The 13,825-nt window shown below is 46.3% G+C and overlaps 1 protein-coding gene across 5 annotated transcripts in view; it reads right to left on the reverse strand.

Annotated features, from left to right (window-relative positions):
* LOC109969087 (uncharacterized) overlaps nucleotides 1–13,825 on the reverse strand; it is a 79,473-nt gene that overhangs the window by 2,881 nt on the left and 62,767 nt on the right. The gene's annotated exons all lie outside the window — the stretch shown is intronic.

Here is a 13,825-nt window from a genome sequence, read left to right on the forward strand (position 1 = left end):
CTCCTGACCCACAGGCACTGAGCACCGTGTTTATTTACTCGGGACAGTGCACATTAATCAACACATTTTAGCAACATCTGTGTAAATGTACTGGGATTAGCTCAGCGGCAAATTTGCACCTGTAGTCCCATCCATCACGGGGCACACACACACACACACACACACCTACAAAGCTGTACAGAGGTTAAATACATGTTGTATGCCTGCAGCTGTCTGAGTTTCCACACTGAAATATCTCAACAGCTCCTGGGTGATTGGGATGAAATGTGCTTCACACATGCAGGAGGAACTGTAATGACTCTGCTGATTACCTAGTTAACATCCTAATGTGTCCATCACCTTACTGCCCCCCCAGCCTCAGCTGGACTCAGCTGTGCTAACCATCAGCGTGTTAGCTGGATTATAATGGTCAAACGCGGACATGCCAGTGACGTCCCTCCGATGTCTCGATGGCCTGTCTGTGCTGCAGAGCCTTATAACAGACACATCCACTGAGTCCAGTGTGACATTGCTCCAGCTTGGCCCACACTCAGCACGGTGTCTGTTCAAGGATCTCCTGGGCTGCTCATTAAGTATGTTGAAGGTGAACTACTGTATGACTTGGGGATAGGAGGCTATGAAAATTTCATCAATCTGGTGAGTTGGGAGGGGGGACCAGCTGCTCCTGTCAGAGGCCACTTCTGGTGGATGAGCAGGGGGTCAGAGCAGGAGGGCGAGGCAGGGCGGGTGTGTGTGTGTGTGTGTGTGTGTGTGTGTGTTCTGTAACTTACAGTAAGCAGAGAGTCTCGTGTTGCTCCAACTGTGTTGAAGACACACTTCAGTTTTGCAGCTGGACAGGACACAGGAGTGAAAACTAGATCCAACACCACAACAGTCATTTTAACAGCAGGGCCACTGATCAATCACCTGATCATTGTCCTGATGATCCAAATGATCTGTTTACCCCCAGAATGTCAGACACTGGGAAAAAGTCCCACTGTGACTCTCCAGAACCAAAGGTGGCGTCTCCACACGTCTTGTTGTGTCCAACCAGCAGATCCACAGAGACTCAGCTGATTCTCATGTCTGACAAAGAAAAGCATCAGCTCCTCACATTAAAGAAGGTGGAACCAGAACATGTCGGTGACTGTTGCTTCTAAATAGCTGCTGATTCATTTTCTACCAGTGAACTGACTCATGGCTGCAGCTCTAGGTCACTGAATGGCTTCATGAGGACGACACAGTGGGTCGGACACAGCGGGTCGGACACAATGAGGGGATCTGGTCTGGAAGGAGGAGGTTTCCTCTTCCGACAGAGGAGACCTGACACCACTCTGGAGACTCGGCCCTGCTGGGCGCTGGGTGGTGTCCTCTCACCTGCCACCAGCTGTAGCCCTTAGGAAAATGTGCTAGCTGGTATAAAGTTAAATGGACCGCACTGATACTGCAGCACTTTTCTACCTTCCCTGGACAAAGCACTTTACAGATTCACCCGCCAGTGGTTAATAAATAAATAATACAAGCAATCTTTAAAAAGTCCCAGAGTTGCTGTTTGTGTCCAGACACTGTGGCTATCAGCAGAAACCTACAGAGGTCCTGAGTCAGTCCCCTCCCATAGAGCCACTGACTTCCACAGCAGGAGGACATGTGACCTTCTGTGTCTGGGGTCATGCTGTCCACTCCCCCCCAGTTGCTTGTGTGACAGACGTGTAAACAGATGCAGCTGTTGTTTGCTGTGGCAGGTGATTATAGTTGGCACCGGTGCCAAGGCAATTAAACCCGAGGGCTGACAGCACCATTTGGTGGGCTGTTATTTCAATGCTGGCGTAATTGTAGTAGCACGTTTTCAACTGCTAGGCTGAAGCCTCCGAACATCATTAATGAGAGCGGGAACACGTCAGACACAGAAGAACTGGCTCCGGCCTGTGTTGGTTTGATGTACAGTAATGAGATAGCTGCTGAGGACAATATGATAATCAGCCTCAGTGAGCTGGGTGTGGGTGAGCTCTGCTGCTATGAACATGCGCTATCCTCTTCAGAAACACTTTCACATTCAGCTCCGAGCCTCCCTGTCCGTCCACAGCCTGCTGTAGAAAGCCGGGCTTCATTTCCACACGTCATCTCAGGTGTCTCACATCAGAAAACAAACTAAGGAGATGCACGTGTCTCTGCTGGTTAAATCAGAAATCTAGTTACAATCTGTCTTTGTTTTCTCAGCTCCATGTAAGCCAGGGTCAAGCCTGGTCCAGAAGGAGCTGCTGTTTGTAGCCAGAAATCAGTCAGACCAGCATGAACTGTTCACAGGAGTCCTTGAAGCACAAACTGGTTGGGTTGCCTGTGTTATACATCTTTAACCATGAAGATTTAATATTCACCAAATGTCTCTAGAAAAACTGCTCCATGGGCACGACACTGTCTCAGCATTTCAGTAAATCCTCCTCTTGCTTTTCTGTCCGAGACACAGATGTCCAGACTGATCCCACTCTCAGGGCGTGACAGCAAACAGGAAGCTACAGCCAGCAGCTGGTTAGCTTAGCATAAAGACTTAGCATCAACCCATTCACACAAAAGTCTCGAATCAAATATTAGTGCATGTCAACACGTTTAGTAACTGGAAGCTGCTCATATGGGCCGTTCTTGTGCTTCGGTCACAGTTTCTGAAACATTTTCTTGTATTATTAAGAAAGAGATGTTAAATATTTCAACACATATTTTGGTCATGTTAATACACATACGCTCATGATGTCTCTATGTTTTTGTCCTCCACATTAGTTAACTGTACATTTAATACAGTGGAACAGTTAGACAGCCAGGACCCAGAGAAACCACTAAACTGCTGGTGTCTGAACATTTACAATCCTGTAAGATGTCTGAAATTAATCATTTGGACCAAATACAGTTGTTTATTAAAGTAAAATTATCTAAATTTTTAAAGACTTTTATCACTGATGTTCAACAATTTAGAAATTAAATACGAGCTTTACTGAGGACACAGAAGCCACGTTTACCAGTGAAGCTGTGTGCGTCTGTGGCATCTCCAGAGGTGGAGAGTAATGCAGTACATTTACACCCGAGGGTCTCCATGTCCTGCTACTTCAGATTTGGACTTTTTACTGCACTACATGCACAATATTTGATAACTTTAGAGTCAGATGAACAAGAATCAACAAGAATGTCTCATATTTACTGTGCAGCACCACAGCCACCCTGCAGGACACACTGGCTCAGCTGAGGCGGATGCTGCCGAGCAGTGAAGTGTGGATTAGTAAATCCTGCCCAGTGCTGCCAGCTGGTCCCCAGGAGCACATGACTCTGTTTGGCAGTGCAAAGCGCCTCACATGGTTTTTCTTTAATTATGATGCTGGGACTCAGCTGACCTCTGCTAACAGTGTTTAATCAGCAGAGCTCTGACTAATGGACAGACTGTGACGAGGCTCAGACTGGACTGTCACGAAGAAAGCTCCTGTCAGAGTGGGAGACTGACCCGCAGCAGGCAGGGGCACTGCTCCATCTTTATTTACCCGAGTGGGAAATCAGACCTTCTTCAAGGATCACAGCCTTAACAGGTGTCAGAGGACGAGACAGCGCAGGAGGACCTGCCAGTGGGGTCTGTGTGCAAGGACGCCTGTTCTGGATGAAACAGTAAAATACAATGGCAGTATTACACTTGTGTCAGTGTCAGATCACTGATGTACAATTCATTTACTTCCAAGCCTCCTGCATCACACAGAGGGCTGTATGTTCTCCAGCCTGGCCTCCCTGTGTATGCATGTCCCCTTCTGGACAGTGCTGGGGTTGAGCGGGAGGAAGAGGCCCCTGTTTGTACTGCAGACAGACCATTAAGCAGCATCAGATGTCTGAACGATTCCACTCAGTGGTCAGTTTATTAGGAACACCTAGCTCAGTCTAAATCCTCCTCCATGAAGGTGATGATGTTCAGCCTGTGTCACAGAGGTGCTGGTTCACTGGTGTGGTCACCGTGGAGGCTGCAGGTTGTGCTGCTCTTCACCTACACTGTGTTACACTGTTAGGTTGGAACTTTCATTCTGTGTGTATTCCACACAACAACTGGTGGCCATATATCCTGCTCATGTGCCAAGGCTAGCTGAGACATCTGAGACACTTCATTTTACCACCATGTATGCAAATGTCCAACATTACGATCCTCCTAAATTATGTAATGATCCATGTAGCCACAATGTTTGCGCCGTAGCCTCTGTATCTGTGTTAGAATCACCATGAAAGGTAACTAGCATAGGCTGAATCCACTGGGTCCTGTTAAACTCAGCAGTGTAGCTCCATTTATCTGAAAGCTCATGAGTTAACGGGAACCAGTGGAGCAGCCCGGCATTCTTGTGTATCTTTAGGAGTGAAAAGGTGACTCTGGTGCACTAAGTGGAAGTGAAGTGACATTTTAATGCTTAGACATCTAGAACTGTCACAACCGGAGCCGTGCAACAGAAATGAGTTGTGGCAGGTGACATCTGGAAAAAAAGACTTTGGATCATGTGAGATAAATCATGTGAGACAGAACATTTTAATTCCTCCCAAAGAGAAGGGAGACATTTTGTCATCTCCGTGAGTTATCACAAAGAGTATTTTGCTCTTCAAGTTTGGAGACGAAGTCAGTGGGTTACTTTTTGCTTTCTAACTTCTAAACTACCATCCTCTTTTAAGAGCACAGTCAAACTCCTCAAAGACACTCTGCAGCTAAAACAACGTTTAATCTGGGCCTCTTGGGGATCATGGAGGAGTGTTTTAAAGGAGATGAGGGTGTCAATTAAGGAGAAGAAACTTCAAAATGGAGGTGATTAAACTATGAAATCTTTAAAATGCTCCCCGCTGAATTGTCTTCTCTGTGGAAAAGGTTGGCAAAGTACACAGCTTTATTCTCCGTCGAGCAATGAGGAGAGACAAGTGGTATTTATTTACTGTGCCGCTGCTGTCAACACACCTCCGCCTCAGTGTTTCTGTCGACTCGCTCCACGTCCAGCCTGTCACACAGCTTCTTAAAGAACTCGCTATGAGATGTCAAGTCAGCATCTGATGACAGGACACCCCTCGCATGTGAGAGCATTTAAAGAAAAAGACAGAGATGCTGAGACACATAAACATGTCTGTAATTATCTCCGTGCTGCATTAGAAACCTGTTTCCACTGACGCTTTAAACAGAAACTCTCCTTCAGTGGATTTTAAAAAAGCTGGTTTCTAACTGATGTTTTATTTACGGTCGACCCTGAGACTGTGTGTGTTTAGAAGAGCTCTGCTGTTGGAAGTCAACCTACAATTTATAGAGACTGTCACAGAAAGACAGATAATGGTCCACAGCAGAGGCCTGAGAGACAGGAAGTAATGTTGGCAGGGCATGGACTGTCTACAACACTGCACAACACAAGTTTCCCTCCCAGTGACCCAGACCTGGTGTGTCCACAGCAGTGTTAACAGACCAGACCAGGTGTCCTCAGACCAGATCTGGGCCACCTGCGTATGTGCTCCTAGACCCGATTCCTCTCCGCTGTCAGAACTGTCAGCTCAGAATCCATGTGGTCGTTTTAACGTCTCCTCCTCTGCACATACGGCCTGTCGTCATCGGCCCCTCACAGACTGGTAACAATAAACATGGAGGAGAGCGACGGCAGTGATGGGGTCAGTGGAGAGACCAGGACGTTTCACATGTGGTGGACATTTATGGAGAAGCTTCTGATCAGGACAAACTGGGAGGAACATATCGTAACCCAGTGGTCCAGGAGGAAACTGGGCCACTTGACTGTCACACACACCACCTGGTTGTTATTCTTGTGTGCATGTGGCTCACATTTCAGGTACATCTGTGCACGTGTGGCAGTTTAGGAGGTCAGTGGTGTTCACACCGGAGCTGGGCACACGGCGCTGATACACACGGACGGGAAGCAGCTACACAACGAGGTCAGAGCTGAGTATTGAGGCCCGGGACGTGGACGTGGCCTTAAACAGTGGGTTGGCACCAGTATGCGATCAGTTGATAGACTGGTCTTAAAAATGCTGAGCTTGATGTGTGAAGACGAGTTGAACTTGCACCAAGAAGCAGAAATGTGACTCCTGAATCTCCAAACACTTGGTTTTCTGAGGTGTTTGGCCTGTTTTTCATTTATCTGGGAAGTAAATACTGTTTGGGTTTGTTGTGTTTATTTGGTCTTGGCTCGGTTTCCACCAGCCTTATCCCAATAAATACTCTAGTATTGTACTTGGGTTAGCCCTAACCCTTACTTCTTTAGTACTTTTACTAAAGTGAAGTTTTAGATGCAGGACTTTATTACATGTGGAATCTTTGTTCCCAGCTCAGCGAACTGTCACGTGCTGTAACATTATCTAAGATACTCTCACTGTATAATCTAAATGTTGTTTCCTAAAATCTCATCAGCGTCTTGTTTCGCCTTTAATCACTGAGGTTCAGGGGAGGTGTCACTCACCTCATTAGAGAGTAAATGTGTCAGATGTAAAGAAGTGTTTACTCCCTCTCTCTTCTCCATCCTTTTATCTTCTACCTGCCTTTGTCTTCCTTTGTCGTTTCAACTCCTTTTGTTCTGTACTGTCACAGTACTTCAGCTCCATGTGTATAATAAAGCGTGCAGTCTAATATTTAGATAAACATCTCTCATTTATTCAGAGCAGTTTGACAGACTGCCTGCAGCGATGCCTAGTCTGTACTTCAGGGTTTATTCAGCTGTCACTAATTATTTAGATCAATATCAGGAGGTGATAATATTCCACACACTGGACAATGATGTGTAAACTAGTGGTTCCTTATTGCTTCTCATGGGCTTTTGTTTAATTCACTGATATTGTGGCTGAGTAGGTTAGTAAATCAGGTTTGGCTTTGAAAGCATTTCTGTTTAAATTTAGTGTCAAAAAACAAAAACTCATATCAAATCTTAAGAAACAAGGAGAGCCCCACTTCATCACAGTGTGAATATCTGCCGCAGTTTCCACTCGCTTCAGCTCAAAGGTCTTCGTCTTCCTTTAAGCAAAGTATTTGCAGTAATGTTGAAATGCAAAGTCTTTAGTGTCTGAATTTGTTTTTTCAGGGAGGAATTCCAAAACATTAAAGGTTTAAGACATACGACCCTGATAGTCCCAGTCACTAAAACAGAAACTGAAACAAAATGTCATTTCTGGAATTTAGTTAAAATACTGGCATTTTTCATGGTAGGATGCAGCCAGATCAGTGGTTGAGCATCAGCATAAAAGCTGATGTGAGCTGTGAGCATAGCAACTGAACATTTGGAGTGAGTTCCTTCAGCCTGTGTCCATCTCCTGCCTGGGATTCGCCGACTATAAATACGACTGTCTGTAATCCCAATCATTCTGTGTGCATGTGGACTGTGTTGTACCCGGTACTTTTTACCATACTGACTCTGAGAGACGAGACAGTCCAAGTAACTACAAAACCATGCTGATTTATTCAAAGGATCACAGGTAAAATTAACATTACACGCTCAGGTATCTTGCACCTCCAACCTGCACGCAGGCAGATGTAAGATGAAAGACCCTGAGCCCACCAGGCCTATACGTTATATCCCTTCGGTTGGGCTAGCCCCATACTACACAGAAACATCAACCGAGACGTCTCTGTTACCAGCTTTGCAGCTGGCCCTAGCTGTAGTCAAAACATGAAGCAAATCAACGTGTGTGTCTGTTGATTAAGTGGTGTGTAGCTAAAAACATTCTCACACGACCTCTAGTAACATGTCATAAGAACATATTATGGCTAAGGCTACAGTTCTACACATCATAATAATAATATTAAACATCCTGTCTGCTGACAGTCATCAACTCCTCTCATAATATTAAACACCCTGTCTGCTGACAGTCATCAACTCTTCTCTCTAGTTATCCTTGACCAGATGTACCCTGTAGAAACTCATAAGCATGCCTAAGCATTTAACAGTCTAACTAGACATCCTATCTCCACTAAACATTTCTAATACATAAAGTATCTATCCAATTTCTATCTGACTAAAAATACCTAACAACTGTAATTGCCCTGCGGCACCTCAGCACAAAACTTTCACACACTCTCAACTTTAGCTGTCCTCCAAATTGCTGTTGACACTGTGGAGAAGCATCTAATATCAATTTGTAATGGGTCCTGATGACAAACTACATGGTTGGAAGACTGTGTAATCTCCCCTCAATTAATTAAAGCACACAGGGCTTTCCAGCCCATCGACTACCGGCCACGCTGAAGCAGCTGCTACTAAACGGCTGCGCTCGCCTGCTGCTGTCTAGTGGGAAAGATTGAGCTCCTACGTGCAGAGGAAGGTGCTTAGCTGAGGCAGGCAGATGCTCTGACTGTATGTGTGTGTGTGTGTGTGTGTTGCAGCGTCGTGAATCCTCAGAAAACATCTGCACATTCACTGAGTTAATTATGTGCATCAGCTCGCCAGTGCACCAGCACCAATTCATCCCACATACACACATTTGTACAGCTATCTTTGTGAGGACCCTCATAATGCATCCCTTAGCCCCTAACCTTAACATTAACCATCACAACCTGACCCTAACCTAAACCTGGTTCTAACCTGAACACTGAAACCAAGCTGAGCCCTCAAATAGACCCTTGAAGGTGTGAGGGCCAGACAACGTGTCCTCACTCCCATGGTATAAAACTCAAACTGGTCCTCACAGTGTTAATAAAAAATACAATAGAAACACGAGTAGCTGCACATTAGAGTCTATGTTAATTTAAAGGGCTAGTTCACCTAAATCTCATACAAAATCCACCTGTTCCACCAAATCCTCACAGGATCTTGTTTTTGGTTTTCTTTGTTTTGATGCTTTAAACAACAAAACATTCATCCTGAACTTAATTTCCCTTGCAGCACTAATCTCTTCTGCCGTTTGACTTTCACACCACTGATTATTTTGTGAGAGAACACGATTTGTTTCCACTGGTGGACGTCTTCTCTACGAATAACTCTTTGTTTTGTCTTTTCCTCCTAAACGCCCTAACTGAAGAGGCAAACATCTTTATTTCTTGTTTTTCCTGCATTAAATCCCAGCCCGTTTTTCTCCTTGTAATTAAAATGTGAGAAGTCTGCGGCTTCACCCGAGCTTTGATAAGAGCTATCAGTTTGGAGTTACTTTGGCTATTGATTTGATTAAGAGGCTTATACGCTGTTTAATGGGTTTTCCACTTGTTAGAAATTAACCCGTTCTTTTGTTGGAAGCACGAGAAGTGACGACAGGAGAGGACTGTTTAAAATCAGCAGAAAGTTTACTGAATGTCTGATCACAGGTAGGCCTTACAGTGCTGGGATCAGAGAGACAGAGCTCCCGCAGGAGTTCCATCCACTGACCCCGAATTAAGGTCTTACAATACATTTTATCTTCTTGGGCTGCTCTGCACTAAACAAAGGTACAACAATTCATGCATTGTAATCCTATTGGTCATTTGGTGAGCCGGAGCTCACACCTCCTTGCTGGAATGTGATCTACACCAGGTGTGTGTGTGTGTGTGTGTGTCTCTGGCACCCTGATCTTGATCAAGGTGCACAGAACAATGGGGTGGCCTGAGTTGCAGGCCCATCTAGTCTCTACACAGAAGTTACAGCATTCAAAGTAAGCAGATTCTGCTTCATTACAGCTGTAAGATATATAAGCAAGGGAAACAAATGCATTAAAATAACCAAAGCTCAGTAGTTCTGGACAATCATCAATACAGCTGTAATATGCATAAACAAGTAAGATAAAGTTATGAAAGGTAACTAAAAGGAACTACAGGTATGAGAAGTAACTAAAGCTGATAAAATAACTAGAGTCTATAAGACTCAAATCTTACACACTCCACTGCTCTCCTTCTAATCAGGCACTCTGCCAGGTCCTGGGATCCCCTCTCTCTCTCCTGTCTGTCTCAGTGTCTCTCGCCCTGACACACTGCTGCAGAAATCGATGGCTTAGTTTCAGTTTATAAAGACTAACATCGACAACTTTTGATGGCATCTTATATGACCTGAGAACAGATCACTGAGGCAGGATTTGTTTTTCATTTTTGCAGCCAAACAAAAACAGTTTACTCTCTAGTGGATTTTAACATTTAGCTTCCTAACAGCAGTTTGTCAAGCATCAGATTAAACATACAGAAGGATGTAAATATGAAAATAAACAGCAGACAAAAAAAAATAACGCATGTTTTGTGGCACAAGATTTGAAGTCATAGACGTGTCTGTCTCCTCATTTTAACCCCCCGTCTCATATGTGTGGCAAGTACAGGCCTACTGTAGCTGTTCTGGTAAGTGAAAGGCACCCAGACAGATGTCACGCTGCAATCACAGCTTGTATAAATGTGGTTAAATCGGTAAGGAGTGAGAAGTTAAAGCCAAATCACAGGCAGCTGCTCTCAGATCAGAGCTTCACACCAGCGTAAGGTGTAGGTGTGAACAGAAACACGAGTCCTCTGAGACCTCTGCATGGTCTCAGGGTTGTGCTCTGAGTGGAGCAGCGGCCTCTTGGTGTGACCTGCAGACAGGTGGGGGTCTGGGACTCTGCCCTGGTCCTGGCCCATGCTGAGGAGATCGCCTCAGTCGGGATGCCTGTGAAGAATGTTCTTGTTTGAGGAGTGGCTCTCTAGGCACATATATAATGCAGGGAATCGTTCTCATGACTCTAAGCATCTCTGTTATGAAAGCGGCCCTCGTGTGGTGCTCAATCTCCGCCATGATTGACAATTATAGCTGCATAATTCTGCCGTCGTCCCTCCCGCCTCCTCTGTCAGTCTGCTGGCCCAAGTGACAGCAGACTGATAAATATGTCATAAATCATGGCGGCGGGCTCCCAGGGCTCTCTGGGGAATAATCTCCCTCTGCCTCTCCAGGCCACTATTCATCATTAGATAGAGAGTCACTCACGGCCTCTTTACCGGCGGTGACAGAGCAGCGGAGGCTCAAACAGCGGGAACAAAGCCACTAACCGCCACTGCCAATAACCCAGCATTAAAGATGAGATTGCCTGCTCTCTCTCCCTCCCTCCTCCACCCCTTCCACTTATTTTTTTCCTGTGGAGAGATAACTCGATTTGATGTCAGCAGCGTGCCTTTTTTCTCCAAGTGCGGCCGATGTCAGCCACTGTTAGCCTCTTGAGTTATTAGCAGCCTTCAGCTCTGGCGCTTCTCGCTGTCACTTTCGTTAGCCGTGGCTAGCTTGACAGTTGCAAAGTTAATTAGCCCCACTAATGGGGAGCCGGTGTTTGGCCGGATGTGACATTTGAGGTGTGTCGAGAGAGAAAACAAACAAATCAAGCATTTCATTAGTGGAGTGTGACAGCCCCTCTGTCTGAACGGTGCAGCCTGCTGTTTGTTTTCAGCCTGTAATGAACTTCTAACTGCCTCTCTCTGCTTTCTGCACAAGCCGCTGCACAATCCTTACTCCCTCCACTTATTACTGCCAGTACAAATAAAATCACACTGTTCTCAGGATGTAACCACACACCCATTCATAATTTATCGATGTAACAGCTCAGAGCAGGAAGAGAAGCTGGATAATGATCAATGGGCCACAAAGGCTCAGCGCTGTGTGGCCATCTTGATTATATTTACTCCTCCACTTCCTGTCACTCAGGTGGTAATGAGGCCTCTAAATATTACTTGCCCATCAGGGTGGGGGCAAGGTAATTAGACAGACAAGCTGGTGACAGGAAGTGAGTGAGGACATGGCAGCACGTTCACAGCTCTGTTTCACTCACCTGACAAACATCAGTGTCGGCTCCTCCTCCAGCCACCGAGCCTGGACCGAAAGGGCAAGATCCCGGATACAGGCGGCCAAAATGAGCTTTCTCCGCAGGGCGGCCGGGCGCACCCTTAGAGATAGGGTGAGGAGCTCGGTCACCCGGGAGGAGCTCAGAGTAGAACCGCTGCTCCTCCACATCGAGAGGAGCCAGCTGAGGTGGCTCGGGCATCTCTTTCGGATGCCTCCTGGGCGCCTTCCTAGGGAGGTGTTCCGGGCATGTCCCACCGGGAGGAGGCCCGGGGGAAGACCGACTCTATGTCACCTGCACCGGTTCCTCCCTTCACAGCTTGGTGTGTCCTGTTCAAGTCCCTGACCTTTTTGGACTGGGAGTAAAATCAATTTATCGACTGTCTTAACTTGACTCTGTGCTGATCAGGGGCCTCACACTGAGAGAACTGTTAAACTAAATACCCAGGGCCCCAACATGGGGAGGGCCCTCAAGGAGCTTGGAATTTAAAGTTTTACCTTGTTAGCAGTTTAAGAAAAATATTAATGTTGGTGGAATAAATGGCACAGTTTGTAATGTGAGGACCCAGACGCAGGCACCGGTCACAGGTGTAATACCTGCCAGGAGTAAGAATAGACAGGTAACAAGAACACTGGTGATGAGTGACACAGCTAAGCACCAACGACAGGAACAAAAGCAGGAAACAGCCGATGTGACGGCCGCTCAGGGAAGTAAACTGCACAGGTAGCATGACCGACTCAGAGAAGTACTATGGATCAGGCTGTGGCTGGCTCAAGAAACAAGTGACTACTGGTATGTATGTGGTATAGGAAAAGCTGGTTCATTTTACTACATGTCCTTACAACAACACAATTTCATCAGAATTTGTCACAGCTCAAACAATTGCTTCATTTGGTTTTTGTTTCTGAGTGTAGCGATTAATCAAGCCAAGCCTAGAGGGGGAACATCACCACAGAACATCTTGTGTTTAGGAGGATTTGCATATTATCTGGAGCTGCTATCTCAGTAAGAGATGATGTACTGAGGCCTGGAGCTCCATCCCCTGACCCCGATGAGGGCCCAGCACAATGTTCCGCTTTGTTACAGACAGAAGAATTAGAGTAAAACACAACGCCCTGGTCCTCCGCTGGAGCACGTTTTCATGATAATTAGTGTGATTTCCCTAATCGTGTTCCCTGCCTTTGTAGCATCAAGCGAACACAGCTCAGACCTGCTAGTTAACTGCTCAGAACCGACTCTGCCTCATTGCCCCTGAAGCCGACGGCTGGATGAGGCTATAAATCAAATGACGGCTAATTTCCCTCTGAGAGGGAGCACCGGCAGCCTGGCTGACATGATAAGTGGAACCGAGTCTTTGGACTGCCGTCACAACATATATCTTTCAAATGTAAATAACAGGCCGGGGTGTGCGGTGCCATACGCTGCCTTCATGCAACATTAGCTGCTGCTCCCTGAGCTCAGCCTCCGTCAGGACTCGTTTATACACCAGCAGACATCTGTGTGCTCCGATAACTGACGGCTATTAACACAGTCAGCATTAACTACGCAGCCTGTGAGCCGAGCTGAAGGCCTGACGGACATGCTGCTCGGCTGACAATAACCCTGACACGTGGCAGCAGGAGGAAGGAAGTACTCTGAGCCTTTCCTGAAGTAACACTCTCAATACAACAATGTAAACAAGGCAAAGTGTCCTGATTTCAACTTTCATGTAGATAATGTGTTTAGAGGAGAAACGTCTCTGGTGGAACTGCAGAGAGGGAGCTCATACCAAACTAAAGCTGCATTATAGCATAAAACCAAGGGTCTTGTGTCAGTTAGTGCTGCGTTTCTGAAAAACGTGGGCCCGTCCAGCTCCAACTTGTTGCAGCACAAGGAGCTAGCGGAGTGTCGCCAGAGCAGGGATCAGCGACTCTGGCTTCACAGTCTGTACTGTGACGCCGTTCTCAGCCAGTGGAGCTGTGTGTTGGAAACAGACTCCCATGTTTCCTGAGGAGGAAACCTGCCAATAACCCCCCCCCAGTGAGCCACACCGCTGCACTTGGGGGGGTCGACGGCCCAGAGCAATAAGCTGGACCAGGGTCTGGACTCACACACATGAGGTGAGGACACCACGTGC

This window comes from Monopterus albus, unplaced genomic scaffold (genome assembly GCF_001952655.1).
Source record: "Monopterus albus unplaced genomic scaffold, M_albus_1.0 scaffold170.1, whole genome shotgun sequence".
NCBI lineage: Eukaryota > Metazoa > Chordata > Actinopteri > Synbranchiformes > Synbranchidae > Monopterus > Monopterus albus.